Below are 16,109 nucleotides of genomic sequence, written 5' to 3'. Positions count from 1 at the left end.
TCTTTCTTTATTCTTAAGGCTGGGCAGCTACAAGGCTTACTTACAGGCCTGTGGGGTGCAGCCCAACACCAACCCACTGTGAGGTCTGAGACCTGGACGTGTGACACAAGTTGCCTGTTCCAGCCAGACCCCATTTGTTTGAGCTACCTCCACTGGGGTGCAGCCCAACACCAACCCACTGTGAGGTCTGAGACCTGGACGTGTGACACAAGTTGCCTGTTCCAGCCAGACCCCATTTGTTTGAGCTACCTCCACTGGCACCACGTGAAAAAGAGATAAATTATCTCCATCATGCCCACCTCAAAATGCAGAATTGTAAGTAATCATGTGAGTGTTAAGTCACTCACTTTTGGTATAGTTTGTCACTTGCAGTAAGTAATCAAAAAAAAAAAAATTCCTTGTGACTAGTGTTGTCTTTTGGAAAGTTTGTTTTGCTCTTAGTATGTTTGAGTTTACACTGCTGGAAAGTTACATTGTCATGGAATTCCTGAGAGCACAAGCCCATGCCTTGTTTTTCTTTTGGTATCTCACTATACCTATCACAGCGCCTGCAGATGGTAAGGAAACATTTGTTGAATGACTGAATAGCTCCCAACTGTAATGGGAATAGAGTCCAAACACTAGCTTGCCATCTGGGCTCTCAGCCATGGACTCACACTCTTCCTTTCCAGCTTTTTCTTCTGTTTCTCTTTGCTTCAGTCAAGTTGGTTCCTCTCTTCCCTAAACACTCCTTGATCTCTTAGGTTTCCTGCCTTGGCTCAGTCTGTTCTCTCTGCTTTGAATCCCACCCCCAGGCATGCTCACAGGTATACATACACACACACACACACACACACACCCCTCACATCTCTCTCTTGTCCCTACTCCAAAACTGGGTCAAATGCCTGATCCCCACAATTGAGGAGAACTCCCATCTCTGAATGCCCCAAACATTTTAGCAATCTTATTAACATGTTTTATCTCATTTGAAAGTTTTTTTTAGCCTACAAGTATTCCCTCTGTTAAACTGAAGCTGCTAAAGGTTGTACCCTACCTTGTATATTTTTATATCTCCCATATGATCTCGGAGGTATTTGGTAGGTGCTCAGTAAATGACTCTTGGTTGGGGGAAATATTAGAAAGTCATCTGAAGCTGTTGCCCCTTGGGAGGAGCCCATCTTGACAAATGAGGGTGATCATTCCTCTCCTTATAACTGACCTAGAGGTTAGTTTTATGCTTATGTATTTAAATTTTTTCTTTCCCCATGAGATGCCTGTTAATTTGAATACCAACCTAAGATAATGCTTTAACATTTCTACTTTTAAATGCTAGTCATATAGCACTTGAATAAATGAAAGATAAAGGAACGTTCAAGTGCAACCCTGCTAAGTGGTAAGGGCAGGCATGTGCATAAAACATAGTCACTGCTTTCAGGTTGCTCTTGAGATGAGCTTTAAAGCGAGAGGAGAAGGGAGAGAAAAAGACAGAAATTGAGAATCTAACAAGTGCAATCAATACTGGTATCATGTGTGAACAAAATCCTGGGGAGTAATTGAGGTAATTCTTCACAGGTTAAAAAAACACTAGAGAGTGTTTTGTAAAGAGAGAAACTGCAAAGGGCAGAAAGAGAGAAACTGCAAAGGACAGCCAGCAGGTAGTGTTGTAAATAAGGCAAACACATATTTGTGCTTTTGTGTATTTTCCAAGTTTTCTGCAATAAGCATGTACTACTTTTATAATCATAAAACACACGCAAAAATGCTCTTTTAAAGTAAAAATTAGATGCTTCCTGTTGTGTAAACTAACATGATTTGGAACCCCCGGGATGGTTATTGCTCACTCTCAGTAGTGTGTGTTTGTTTTGGTCTTTCTGTGATATTTTTGTTTTAACCTGTTGATGACATAATTTGCTGAAAAATGAAGAGGCTTATGGTTGATTATCAGTGTACTCATGTTATTGAATTTATATTCTTCCAGTATGACCATAGTAGAATAAGTCCTTTGTTTCTGTATTTATTTTTTAAAATTTTACATATTTTTAATTCAGTGAATTTTATTATATTTATAATTGTACAATCATCATCACAACCTAATTTTAGATCATTTCCATCCCAAACTCCCAGTCCATCCCCTCCACCCAACCTGTCTCCTTTGGTAACCCTAAGTTTTTCAAATTCTATGAGTCTGTTTCTGTTCTGCAACTAAGTTCATTTTACTCTTTTTTTATATTCCATATATATGTGATCGCATGTGACGTTTGTCTCTCACTGTCTAACTTCACTTAGCATAATAATTTCTAGGTCCATCTGTCGCTGCAAATGCCATTATTTTATTCCTTTTTATGCCTGAGTAATATTCCATTGTGTACATGTACAACATCTTCTTTATCCACACCTCTGTTGATGGACATTTAGGTTGCTTACATGTCTTGGCTATTGTATATAGTGCTGCAATGAACATTGGGGTACATATATATTTTTGGGGTCATGATTTTCTCCAGATAGATGCCGAGGAGTGGGATTGCTGAATCATATGGTAATTCTATTTTGATTTTTTTTGAGGAATCTCCATACTGTTTTCCATAGGGGTTGCACCAATTTACATTCCCACCAGCAGTGTAAAAGGGTTCCCTTTTCTCCATACCCTCTCCAGGATTTATTGTTTGTAGACTTTTTGATGATGACCATTCTGGCTGGTACAAATCAATAGTTTTGATTTGCATTTCTCTAATAACTAGTGAACATCTTTTCATTTATTTATTTATTTTTTGAACATCTTTTCATTTATTTATTTATTTTTTGTCATCTGTATGTCTTCTTTGGAGAATTGTTTAGATCTTCTGCCCATTTTTTTTTGATGTGATTGTTTGTTTTTTTGGTAATGAGCTGCAGGACATGTTTATATGTTTTGGAGATTAGTCCCTTGCCAGTTGCTTTATTTGCAAATATTTTCTCCCATTCTGTGGGTTTTTTTTTTTTCATTTTGTTTAGTGTTTCCTTTGCTGTGCAATAACTTTTAAATTTAATTAGGTCCCATATGTTTATTTTTGTTTTATTGTCATTACTCTAAGAGGGGGATCTGAGAAGATATTACTGTGGTTTATGTCAGAGAGTGTTTGGCCTATGTTTTCCTCCAAGAGTTTTATAGTATCTGGTTTATATTTAGGTCTTTAATCCACTTTGAGTTTATTTTTGTGTATGGTGTTAGGAAGTGTTCTAATTTCATTCTTTTACATATGGCTGTCCAGTTTCCCCAGCACCACTTATTGAAGGGATTGTCTTTTCTCCATTGTATATTCTTTCTTCCTTTGTCATAGATTAGTTGACCATAGGTGTGTGGGTTTAATTCTGGGCTTTCTATCCTGTTCCAATGATCTGTATTTCTGGTTTTGTGCCAATATCATACTATTGTGATGACTATAGTTTGGTAGGACAGTCTGAAGTCAGGAAGCCTGATTCCTCCATCTCCATTTTTCTTTCTCAAGATGGCTTTGACATCTGGGTCTTTCGTGCTTCCAAACAAACTTTAAAAATATATTGTTCTAGGAGTTCCCATCGTGGCTCAGTGGTTAACGAATCTGATTAGGAACCATGAGGTTGCGGGTTCGATCCCTGGCCTTGCTCAGTGGGTTAAGGATCCGGTGTTGCCATGAGCTGTGGTGTAGGTTGCAAATGCAGCTCCGATCCAGCGTTGCTGTGGCTCTGGCGTAGGCTGGTGGCTACAGCTCTGATTTGACCCCTAGCCTGGGAACCTCCATGTGCCACGAGAGCGGCCCTAGAAAAGGCAAAAAGACAAAAAAAAAATATATATATATATATACACACACACACACACACACACACATATATATATACACACACACACACACATATATATAGTTCTGTGAAAAATGTCATTGGTAATTTGACAGAGATTGCATTGAATCTGTAGATTGCTTTGGGTAGTATAGTCATTTTAACAATATTGATTCTTTGAATCCAAGAGCATGGTATATCTTTCCATCTGTTTGTGTCATCTTTGATTTCTTTCATCAGCATCTTGTAGTTTTCAGAGTACAGGTCTTTTGTCTCCTTAGGTAGGTTTATTCCTAGGGATTTTTTTTTATGTGATGGTAAATGGGATTATTTGCCTAATTTCTCTTTATGATCTTTCATTATTAGTATATAGAAATGCAATTGATTTCTCTGGATTAATTTTGTATCCTGCAACTTTACCAAATTCATTGATGAGCTCTAACAGTTTCTAGTAGCATTTTTAGGATTCTCTAGGTATAGTATCGTGTCATCTGCAAACAGTGGTAGTTTTACTTCTTCCTTTCTAATTTGGATTCCTTTTATTTCTTCTCTGATTGCCATGGCTAGGACTTCCAGACCTATGTTGAGTAGTTGTGGTGAGAGCAGACATACTTGTCTTGTCCCTGATCTTAGTGGGAATTCTTTCAGCTTTTCGCCATTGAGAATGATGTTAGCTGTGGGTTTGTCATATACGGCCTTTATTATGTTGAGGTAGTTTCCCTCTGTGCCCACTTTCTGGAGGTTTTTTTTTTTTTAAATCAGAAATGGATGTTAGTTTTGTTAAAAGCTTTTTCTGCATCTATTGAGAGGATCATATAGTTTTTATTCTTCAGTTTGTTAATGTGTTGTTATCACACTGATTGACTCACAGATATTGAAAAATCCTTGCATCCCTGGGGTAAATCCCTCTTAATCATGGTGTACAATCCTTTTAATGTATTGCTGGATTCGGTTTGCTAGTATTTTGTTGAGGATTTTAGCTTTTGTGTTCCTCAGCGATAGTGGCCTGTAATTTTCTTTTTTTTGTGGTATCTTTGTTTGGTTTTGGTATCAGAGTGATGGTGACCTCATAGAATGAGTTTGGGAATGTTCCTTCCTCTGCATTTTTTTTTTTTTTTTGTAATAGTTTCAGAAGGATAGGTATTAGCTCTTCTCTAAATGTTTGATAGAATTCACCTGTGAAGACATCTGGTCTTGGAGTTTTGTTGGAAGTTTTAAAATCACAGTTTTAATTTCAGTACTTGTGATTAGTCTGTTCAAATTTGTATTTCTTCTTGGTTTAGTCTTGGAAGATTGTACTTTTCTAAGAATTTGTCCATTTCTTCTAAGTAATACATTTTATTGACATATAGTTGCTTGTAGTAGTCCCTGATGATCCTTTGTATTTCTGTGATGTTCACTGCAACTTCTCCTTTTTGATTTCTAATTTTAGTGATTTGAGTCCTCTTTCTTTTTTTCTTGATAAGTCTGGCTAAGGGTTTATCAATTTTGTTGATCTTTTCAATGAACCAGCTTTTAGCTTCATTGATCTTTTCTATGGTTTTCTTCATTTCTATATCATTTATTTCTGCTTTGATCTTTATGCTTTCTTTCCTTCTGCTAACTTTAGGTTTTATTTGTTCTTCTTTCTCTAGTTGCTTCAGAAGTAAATTTAGGTTGTTTGAGATTTTTCTTGTTTCCTGAGGTAGGCTTGTATTGCTGTAAAATTCCCTCTTAGAACTGCTTTTGGTGCATTCCATAGGTTTTGGATTATTGTGACTTTGTTGTCATTTGCTTCTGAGTATTTTTTAATTTCCTCTTTGATTTCTCAGTGATCCATTGATTAGTAGATGTTATTTAGTCTCCATGTGTTTGTGGGTTTTTTGCAATTTTTTTTCTTGTTGATTTTTTGTATTATAGCCTTGTGGTTAGAAGAGATGCTTGACATGATTTTAATTTTCTTAAATTTACTGAGGCTTGATTTGTGGCCCAGAATGTGATCTATCCTAGAGAATGTTTCATATGCAGTTAAGAAAAATGTGTGTTCTAATGCTTTTGAATGGAATATTCTATAAATGTCTATTAATTCTATCTGGTCTAATGCATCATTTAAGGCCTGTGTTTCCTTATTGATTTTCTGTGTGGATGATCTGTCCATTGCTATAAGTGGAATGTTAAAGTCCCCTGCTATTATTGTCTATTATTGATTTCTCCTTTTAAGGCTGTTAGCAGTTGCCTTGTATATTGAAGTGATCCTATGTTGGATGCATATATATTTACAATTTTAATATCTTATTGGATTGATCTTTTGATCATTGTGTAATACCCTTCTTTGTATTAAGACATTCTTTTTTTTAAGGTCTATTTTTTTTTTCTGATAGGAGCATTGCTACTCCAGCTTCCTTTTGATTTTGTTTGCATGGATTACTTTCTTCCATCCTCTCACTTTCAATTTGTATGTGTCCCTAGAACTGAAATGGGTCTCTCAGTGACAGAATATATATGGGTCTTGTGTTTGTATCCATTCAGCCAGTCTATGTCTTTTGATTGGGGAATTTAGTCCATTTACATTTAAGGTAATTATTAATATGTATGTTCTTATTGCCATTTTAGTAATTGTTTTGGATTTGTCTTTTTTCTTCCCTTCTTCTCTTGTTGTCTTCTCTTATGGTTTGATGACCATCATTAATGTTGTGTTTGGATTGCTTTTTCTTATTTGTGTGTGTATCTATTGTAGATTTTTGGTTCACAGTTACCATGAAGTTTTGATACAGGAGTCTATATGTATACAAAATTGTTTTAAGTTGTTGTCCTCTTAATTGCAATTGCATCTCCAGTATCCTGCATTTGTACTCTCCTCCTCATGATTTCTGGTTTTGGTAGCATATTTATGTGTGGATGATTTCCTACCTTTACTATATGTATGCCTTTACTGGTGAGCCTTGTCATTTGTAATATTTTTGTTTCTGGTTGTGGCCCTTTTTTTTTTTTTTTCCACCTAGAGAAATTCCTTTAGTATTTCTTGTAAAACTGGTTTAGTGGTGCTGAATTCTCTTAGCTTTTGTTTATCTGTGAAGCTTTTGATTTCTCCTTCAAATCTGAATGAGAGCCTTGCTGGGTAAAGTAATCTTGTTTGGAGGTTTTTTCCCTTTCATCACATGAAGTATATCATGCCACTTCCTTCTGGCCTGCAGAGTTTCTGCTGAAAAATCTGCCGATAACCTTATTGGGGTTCCCTTGTATGTTATTTGTTTCTTTTCCCTAGCTGCTTTCAATATTTTCTCTTCATTTTTTATTTTGGTCAGTTTGATTAATGTGTCTTGGGTTTTCCTCCTTGGTTTATTTAATATGGTATTTGTTGTGGTTCCTGGATTTAAGCGAGTGATTCCTTTCCCATGTTGTGGAAGTTTTTGGCTATTATCTCTTCAAATATTTTCTCTGGTCCTTTCTCTTTTTCTTCTCCTTCTGGCACTGCTTAATACTGATGTTGGTGTGTTTAACATTGTCCGGGTGTTCTCTTAGATTGTCTCCATTCCTTTTCAATATTTGTTCTCTTTTCTGTTCCCTGTTGGTGATTTCCACCAGTCTGTCTCCCACCTCACTCATTTGTTCTTCTGCCTCCTGTATTCTGCTATTGGTTGCTTCTAGTGAATTTTTTTATTTCAGTTATTGTATTTTGCTTGCTTAATCCTTAAATCTTCTATTTCTTTGCTCAGTGTTTCTTGTAATCTATCAATCTTTGCTTCCAGTTTATGTCCAAGATCTTGAATCATTTTTACTGTCGTTAGCCTAAAGTCTTTCTCATGGAAGTTGGTAATCTCCAGATCACTTAGCTGTTTTTCTGTTTTGTTTTGTTTTTTCTTGTTCCCTTATCTGAGTCATAATTCTCTGCCTTTTCATTTCATATAGGTTTTTTGGAGTGGTCTCCTTTTTGTAGACAATAAGTTATAGACTCTCTGCTTATGATGTCTGCCCCCCTTGTGACTGAAGTTGGTATGGGGGTTTGCTGCAGGCTTCCTGATGGGAGGGACTGGAGCCTGCCTGCTGGAAGGTAGGTGAACTGATTCTATCCCTCTAGTGGGTGGGGCTTTGCCTCTGTGTGTGATTAGAGATGACTCTCTGCCTTGGAGGTATTTAGTTAGCCTGTTTGCTGATGGGTGGGGCTGTGCTCCCACCTATATTATTGTCTGGCCTGGGGCTTCTCAGCCTTAATGGTTGGAGGCAGATTTTCTTCAAAATGTCCACCTACAGGAGAGTTCACATTGATTATTATTCCCGAGGCCTTTGCCTCCAATGTCTTTCCCCAACAACGAGCCACAGTCCCCAGGAGGTCCTCCATGAACTGTAGGCAAGTCTGACACAGATTCCTATGGAGTCTCTGCCTTGCCCTGGGACCCACTGCACATGGAAGCCTGTGTGCACCCTCCAAAACTTGGATCTCTGTTTCCCCAAGTCCTATGCACAAGCCCCTGGGGCATCAACATCCAATGCCTCAGGGGCTCCTCCTCCCAATGCTAGACTCCCAGGTGCAGGGCTCAGAACTCTCATTCCTGTGGGTGAGCCTCTTTCAATATAGCTACTTGTCCATCGTGGGCTGCCCACCTGGCAGTTATGCATTTGCTTATATTGCATAATCGCCCCTCCTACCATCTTGATATGGCCTCCTCTTTGTCTTTTGTCTTTTTTCTTTTGGGGTAGGATATCTTTTTTAGTAGTTTCCAGTGTATTTTGTTGATGACTGTTCAGCAGTTGGCTGTTATTTTGTTGTTTCCATGAGAGGAGGTGTGCTCCAGTCCTTCTATTTCACCATCTTAATCCTGTCTTCCTGTTTCTGTATTTATGTGTTACATGTTCTTAGAAAAACCTTGGGATCTAGATAAACCCAATACCTCTAACTTTATTGAGAAGAGATGGTTTGATATGCAAAGGTCTGTTGTTATTATTATTATTATTATTATTATTATTATTATTATTATTAGTCTTTTTGCCTTTTCTAGGGCTGCTCCCATGGCATATGGAGATTCCCAGGCTAGGGGTCTAATCGGAGCTGTAGCCACTGGCCTATGCCACAGCCACAGCAATGTGGGATCCAAGCTACATCTGCAACCTACACCACAGCTCATGGCAAGCCAGATCCTTAACCCACTGAGCAAGGACAGGGATTGAACCCACAACCTCATGGTTCCTAGTCAGATTTGTTAACCACTGAGCCATGATGGGAACTCCAAAGGTCTCTATTATTCACCAAGTTAAGCACAGACTCCAAGGCCTGACACCTGACATGTAAAATTCTTGATAGGCACAAACCTGTAATTTCCCTTAGCTCTTCAATTCCTATTTCCTATGTGCTTCACCCTCTATGTCCTTGTTTCCAACTACGATTTCCTGGGCTGATTCTACATGCCCTTCTTCAGAGGGAAAGAGGAGCAGTTAGGAGGATGGGGCCTGAAATTAGGTTCCCTGAGTGTGAACCTGGATCTGCCACGTACCCATGTGAACTTGGGTCAGTCAGTGCACCAAGCGTCGGTTTGCTGATCTCTGAAATGGACACAGTAGAGTTGATGGGCCACAGAGATTCAATTAGAAAACACTGAGCCCTTCATACAATGCTTGGTGCATAAAAGGTGCTCAGGAAATATTAATTTTGCTCCTCACCCCTAATCAGCTCTCCAGAAATTATTTCTTCTCTTCCTGAAGCCACCCACATCTTCAGGGAGGTCCATTCTAGCCTGCAGTATTGGGATATTCATCATATCTTGATCCTCTCCAGTGAATGAATGGTTGGAGACTTAGAGGCAGCTGCACATCAAGTCTCTTACACTGTAGCTTTAAGCTTGTCCCACCACATGTGTTCAATGAAGGTGGTTGGGTTTATTTCATTGCAAATGCTGCGGTGCCTTGACCAAGCCTGAATCTATCACCTTTTAGGCATTAGAATGGCTTAATGCATTTTTAAAAGTTTTTTTATTACAGTTGATTTACAGTGTTCTATCAATTTCTGCTGTACAGCAAATTTACCCAGTTATACATATATGTACATTCGTTTTTCTCATAATATCTTCCCTTATGTTCCATCACAAGTGATTGGATATAGTTCTCTGTGAAATGCATTTTAATGAGAATGAGAATCATAACTGAATGAGAATGACAAGCTGTTCTTTCCCACCCAGCTCTTGCTGGGGTGTTGTGAATGCTCAGAGCAGGAGCTGGGCCTTTCCCTGCTCTGGAGATGGCTTTAGTGGCTCTATTCATTCCATCCTAATGGTCTTAACAGTTCCGTTAATCATTCTGTGTTGTATCTTTGGGGTTATCTCATATTAATAATTAACATCCCACCTTCTGTTTCCGAATGTGGCTGTAGTAATTGTGTCCTTTCAAGCTAATGACTTTCCTGTAGCACTTTGCAAATGTTAACCAGGTGATGGCCCAATTGTCTCTGCAAGAAGAAATGTTTCCAGAAATGTAGATCAGGGAGTTAAATGCCATTTCCTAAGCCCTGGTACTAGAGGCACAGGCCTCTTCCTTAGCAAACATGTGATCAGGAGCCTGAAGCTTTCTACTTTCTTGTGGTGACTATATCTGCAGATATGGCCTACACCATATGCCAAATGTGGCATCATGCATGCCAGAAGGACACAGGACTTGACATTAAACTGGCACCCTGACTTTGTCACTTACTGGCTGGTTATTTTCAGCAAGTCATATAACCTCTCAAGAGCCTCAATTCCCTTATCTGTAAAATGGGAGGAAAGCCCACGACACAAGATATTCTGGTGATCAAATGAGACAATCTGTGCAGACTGTAAAACATAATCCCAATTTGAGGTGGTACTTACAGGGTAGTCATTCATTATTGGAGCCTCTTTGTTTGAGGGTAAAGGGTAGGAAGAATGAAATGCAATATTAACACAGACCTCCATTTAAAAATAATAATTGATGTGTCAAAATCTTAAAAATAATAAAATTAGGTATATTGGAGTTCTTGTTGTGCTTTATGGGAAATAAATCTGACTAGTATCCATGAGGATGTGGGTTGGATACCTGGCCTCACTCACTGGGTCAGGGATCCGGTGTTGCCATGAGCTATGATGTAGGTCACAGATGTGGCTTGGATCCAATGTGGCTGTGGCTGTGGTGTAGGCAGGCAGCTGTAGCTCTGATTCAACCCCTAGCCTGAGAACTTTAGGGAGGTCCTAAAGAAGCAAAAAAAAAAAAAAAAAAAAAATTAGGTATAATACCTTGTTTTACCTCTGGATGCTTTGCCAACTATTCACTACCCCTATTACTACGTGAAATAGGATTCACTGTACAAGTTTAAGATGGATCTATTTTGTACAATTTACTTACACCTGTACTTTTCCTGTATGAGAGGAAGAGTACTGTTCAGAAATCATTACATTTTTCTTTTGGATCACTCAAATATTGGGATCAAATTTAACTCAAAACATTTATGACTCAGAGTTCCCTTCATGGCTCAATGGTTAATGAACCCGACTAGAATCCACAACGATGTGGGTTTGATCCCTGGCCTTGCTCATTGGGTTAAGGATCTGGTGTTGCCATGAGCTGTGGTGTGGGTTACAGACGCAGCTCGGATCCCATGTTGCTGTTGCTGTGGCTGTGGTGTAGTCCAGCAACTGTAGCTCCAATTCAACCCCTCAGCTGGGAACTTCCATATGCCATGGGTGCGGCCCTAAAAAGAAAAAAAAAATTATGACTCTGTTCGGGAAAAATAGAAGTTTTAATCTGTTTGGATTTAAAACAGCTAGAGTGACCATTTATTTATTAGACCCTTACAAGCCCGAGAATAACAAACCCAGGAGTCTGAGATTTTCTGGCTAGCAAGAAAATCTACACCATGTGTAGAATACTGGATTAATTAATTCACTGGTGAGCTCATTTTACAATTTAAGCAAACAAATTCAATTTCCTAAACAAAAATTTTATGACTTAGGGGTACAAATCCAATTTCCTGTATGAAACACAGTATACTGTTTAGATGGTTAACCTTTTTTATTTATGTGTTGCTTCTTATTAATGACCAGTAAACAAAGAAAGGATATTTTCTTGAAGATAATGGAATATGCACAGTTAGGTCTGTTTACAGGTGGACCTCATTTTATTGTGCTTCATTTTATTGCTGTTCCCAGATATTGCATTTCTTACAAATTCAAGATTCGTGGCAACCTTGCATTGAACAAATCTATCAGTGCTATTTCCTCAGGAGCACTTATTCACTCTGTGTTCCTGTCACATTTTGGTAATTCTTGCAACATTTCAAATTTTTCACGATTACATGTGTTAACAGTGATCTGTGGTGAGTGATCTTTGATGTTACTATCGTAATTGTTTTGAGGGGGCACAAACATGTCCATGTAAGATGGCAAACTTAATCGATAAATGTGTGTGTTCTGACTGCTCCACTGACTGGCGGTTCCCCTCTCCTTGGGCTCCCTATTCCCTGAGACACAACAGTATTGGAATTAGGCCAATTAATAGCCCTACCATGGCCTCTAAATGTTCAAGTGAAAGGAAGAGTCACATGTCTCTCACTTTACATCAAAAGCCAGGCATGATGAAGCTTAGTGAGGAAGGCACATGTGAAACTGAGTCAGGCTGAAATCTAGGCCTTTTGTACCAAACAGCAAAGGTGTGGATGCAAAGGACAAGTTCTTGAAGAAATTGAGTGCTGCTGTAATGAATACATGAATGATAGAAAGCGAAACAGCCTTATTGCTAATATGGAGAAAGTTTTCATGGTCTGGATATATCAAACCAGCCCCAACATTCCCTTAATCCAAAGCCTAATCCAGGGAAAGGCCCTGACTCTCTTCAATTCTGTCAAGGCTGAGAGAGGTGAAGAAGCTGCAGAAGAAGTTTGAAGCTAGCAGAGGTTTGTCCATGGGGTTTAAGGAAGGAAGATGTCTTTATAACATCAAAGTGCAAGGTGAAGCAGGAGTTCCCATTATGGCTCAGTGGGTTAAGAACCCAACTAGTATCCATGAGGGTGTGGGTTCGATCCCTGGCCTTTCTCATTGGGTTAAGGACCCAGTGTTGCCATGAGATGTTGTGTATGCCACAGATGCGGCTTGGATCTCAAGTTGCTATATCTGTGGTGTAGGCTGGCAGTTAAAACTCCAATTCAACCCCTAGCATAGGAACTTCCATAAGCCAGGAGTGAGGCCTTAAAAAAAAAAAAAAATTACAAGGTGAAGCAAGTGCTAATGTAGAAGCTATCCAGAGGATGTAGCTCAGACAACTAATGAACAGATAACTAATGGCTCCATTAAACAACAGATTTTCAAGGTAGATGAAACAGCCCTATCTTGGAAGATGCCATCTAGGACTTTCATAGCTCAAGAGAAGTCAGTGCCTGGCTTCAAAGCTTCAAGGGACAGGCTGACCCTCTTGTTAGGGGCTAATGCAGCCAGTGACTTTAAGTTGGGCTCATTTACCCTTCTGAAAATCCTAAGGCTCTTAAGAATTATGCTTATTCTACTCTGCCTGTGCTCTATAAATGGAACAACAAAGCCTGGATGATACCACCTCTGTTTCCAATGTGGTTTACAAAATATTTTAAGCCCATGGTTGAGATCTACTGTTCAGGGGAAAAAAGGTTCTTTTCAAAGTATTACTGCTCATTGACAATGTATCTGGTCACCCAAGAGCTCTGATGCTCCATGTAAAATGAAATTAATGTTGTTTTAATTCCAGCTAATAAAACATTAATTCTGCAGCCCACAGGTCAAGGAGTAATTTTGACTTTCAAGTCTTATTCTGTAAGGAATACATTTTTAAAAAGGCTGTACCTACCATAGATAGTGAATCCTCTGATGGATCTCAGTAGAGAAAATTGAGTATCTTCTGGAAAGGATTCATCATGTTGGATGCCATTAAGAACATTATCAAGGGATTGGGAGAAACTGATTCCAACCCTCATAGGTGACTTTGAGAGTTTCAAGACTTCTGTCGACATGGTGGAAATACCAGTACAACTAGAATTAGAATCTGAGCCTGGGAGTTCCCACTGTGGTGCAGGTGGTTAACGATCTGGCATTGTCTCTGTAGTGTTTCTCTGGTGGCCCTGCTGAGGTATGTGTTTGATCCTCAGCCTGGCACACTAGGTTCATGATCTAGTGTTGCCATAGCTGTGGTGTAGGCCTGCATCTGCAACTCAGATTTGTTTTGATCCCTGGCCCAGGAACTTCCATATGCTGCAGGTGCAGCCAGAAAGAAAAAAAGAAGTGGAGCCCTTAAGATGTGACTGAATTGCTGCCATCTCATGATAAAACTTGAATGGAGGAGGAGTTGCTTCTTACAGAAGAGCAATAATGAGGTTTCTTGAGAAGGAATCTACTCCTGGTGAAGAGGCTGTGAAGATTGTTGAAAGGACAACAAAGGATATGACCTAAGTTTCTTTGATAAAGCAGTGGCAGGGTTTGACTCCAGTTTTTAAAGAAGTTCCATCATGAGTAAAATGCTGTCATATGGCACGGAATGCTATGGAGAACTCGTTTGTGAAAGGAAGAATTAATTGATATGGAAAACTCCATTGTTGTCTTATTTTAAGAAATTACCACAGCCGCCCCAGCCTTCAGCAACTTTGATCAGTCAGCAGCATCAACACCTTTCACCAGCAAAAGGGCTATGACCCTCTGAAGGCTTGGATGATTGTTAGCATTTTTTAAATAAGAAAACATTTTAAGGAGTTCCCGTCGTGGCGCAGTGGTTAACGAATCCGACTAGGAACCATGAGGTTGCGGGTTCGGTCCCTGCCCTTGCTCAGTGGGTTGGTGATCCGGCGTTGCCGTGAGCTGTGGTGTAGGTTGCAGACGTGGCTCGGATCCCGCGTTGCTGTGGCTCTGGCGTAGGCCGGTGGCTACAGCTCTGATTGGACCCCTAGCCTGGGAACCTCCATATGCCGCGGGAGCGGCCCAAGAAATAGCAACAACAACAACAAAAGACAAAAAAAAAAAAAAAAAAAGAAAACATTTTAAAATTAAGGTATGTACAGGTTTCTTTGATACAATGCTATTGCACACTTAAAAGACTACAGTGTAGTGGAAACAGAACTTTCATATGCACTGGGAAACCAAAAAAATTCATGTGACTCTCGTTATTACAGTGTTTGCTTTATTGCAATGGTCTGTACCCGCAATAACTCTGAGGTATGCCTGTAATCTTCAAAGACCTTCGCCCTACTTGGATCTGTGTTTATTTCTGGACCTAACTATTGCTTAACCTCTTCTCTCTTACCTTTCCAAAGAAAAGTAATGGCTGGCCTAGAATTTTAGATTTCACAAGGCTTTTTTTTTTTTTTTTTTTTTTTTTTTTTCATTTTATTACTTTTTTTTTTTTTCTTTTTAGGGCCACACCCATGGCATATGGAAGTTCCCAGCTGAGGGGTCAAATCGGAGCTACAGCTGCTGGCCTATGCCACAGCCACAGCAATGCAGGATCCAAGCTGTGTCTGCAACCTGCAAGTGGCAATGCCGGATCCTTAACCCAGTGAGCGAGGCCAGGGATGGAATCCACATCCTCATGGATAGTAGTTGGGCTCTTTACCACTGAGCCACAACAGGAACTTCTGAGGTTATACCCTCTTTAAGGAGGCATCCAAATCTCTTCATGCTTCTAAATGTTTCTAGAGCTGGAGACTATGGTGTGGCAAACAGCCCACAGTCCACAGCAGAAGACTGAGCTTTGGGGCTTCTTCCACTTACAACATCTTAAAAGGAGCAGTAAATGGTGATTGCTCAACCAATGAAGCCAACAGGCAATGATTTCTTTCCCATGGGTGGGTGTGAAACAACCATTCAGAATAAAAAAAACCAACTGGCAACCCCCTTGCCTCTTCCTCTGTCACTCCTCCACTCTCCTCTGGCCCTCCACTGGCTCCCCTGGGCTGCATAAATGTAGTCTCTGGGCAGTGTGATGTCTTGCACAATGGGGTGGCGGGCAAAACGTCCCAGGTGACTTATCATCAGAGAGGGTCTGGCTAGGATGGGATTTGCCTGCTGGGTCTGTGGAGTGAGGGCATGGATTTCTGACCTCAAAACTCAACCCCTCCCTCCACATTATGAACAGAGCCACCCCCAGGGGCCCATCAGACCCGTTTCCTTGTTCTTTTGAGACAGCTCTTTTCCTTAAGGTCAGCTCAGTAGTAAACACATATTCATTTTAGGCTTTATACTCTTCTGCTGGGTTATTAACTGTAGACCTACCTGTTATGGCAGGTTTGAAGGTTGCCTGAAGAGCACCAAGTACCTCACATTGCTCTACCCTTTCTCGGACTATTTAACAGGTCAACTTAAATAACAGTGCAGAATCTTCAAGGAAGGCAGGCAAGGTCAATT

At 39.7% G+C, this 16,109-nt stretch overlaps 1 protein-coding gene across 1 annotated transcript in view; it reads right to left on the bottom strand.

The window, feature by feature from the left end:
* SMAD4 (SMAD family member 4) overlaps positions 1-16,109 on the bottom strand; it is a 651,075-nt gene that overhangs the window by 286,082 nt on the left and 348,884 nt on the right. The gene's annotated exons all lie outside the window — the stretch shown is intronic.

This window comes from Sus scrofa, chromosome 1 (genome assembly GCF_054392235.1).
Source record: "Sus scrofa isolate SSC_HxYL_T2T_F1_AM1 chromosome 1, Sscrofa_HxYL_maternal_Yorkshire_Landrace_v2.0, whole genome shotgun sequence".
Classification (NCBI taxonomy): domain Eukaryota; kingdom Metazoa; phylum Chordata; class Mammalia; order Artiodactyla; family Suidae; genus Sus; species Sus scrofa.
This window is presented reverse-complemented; position numbering and strand designations above follow the sequence as displayed.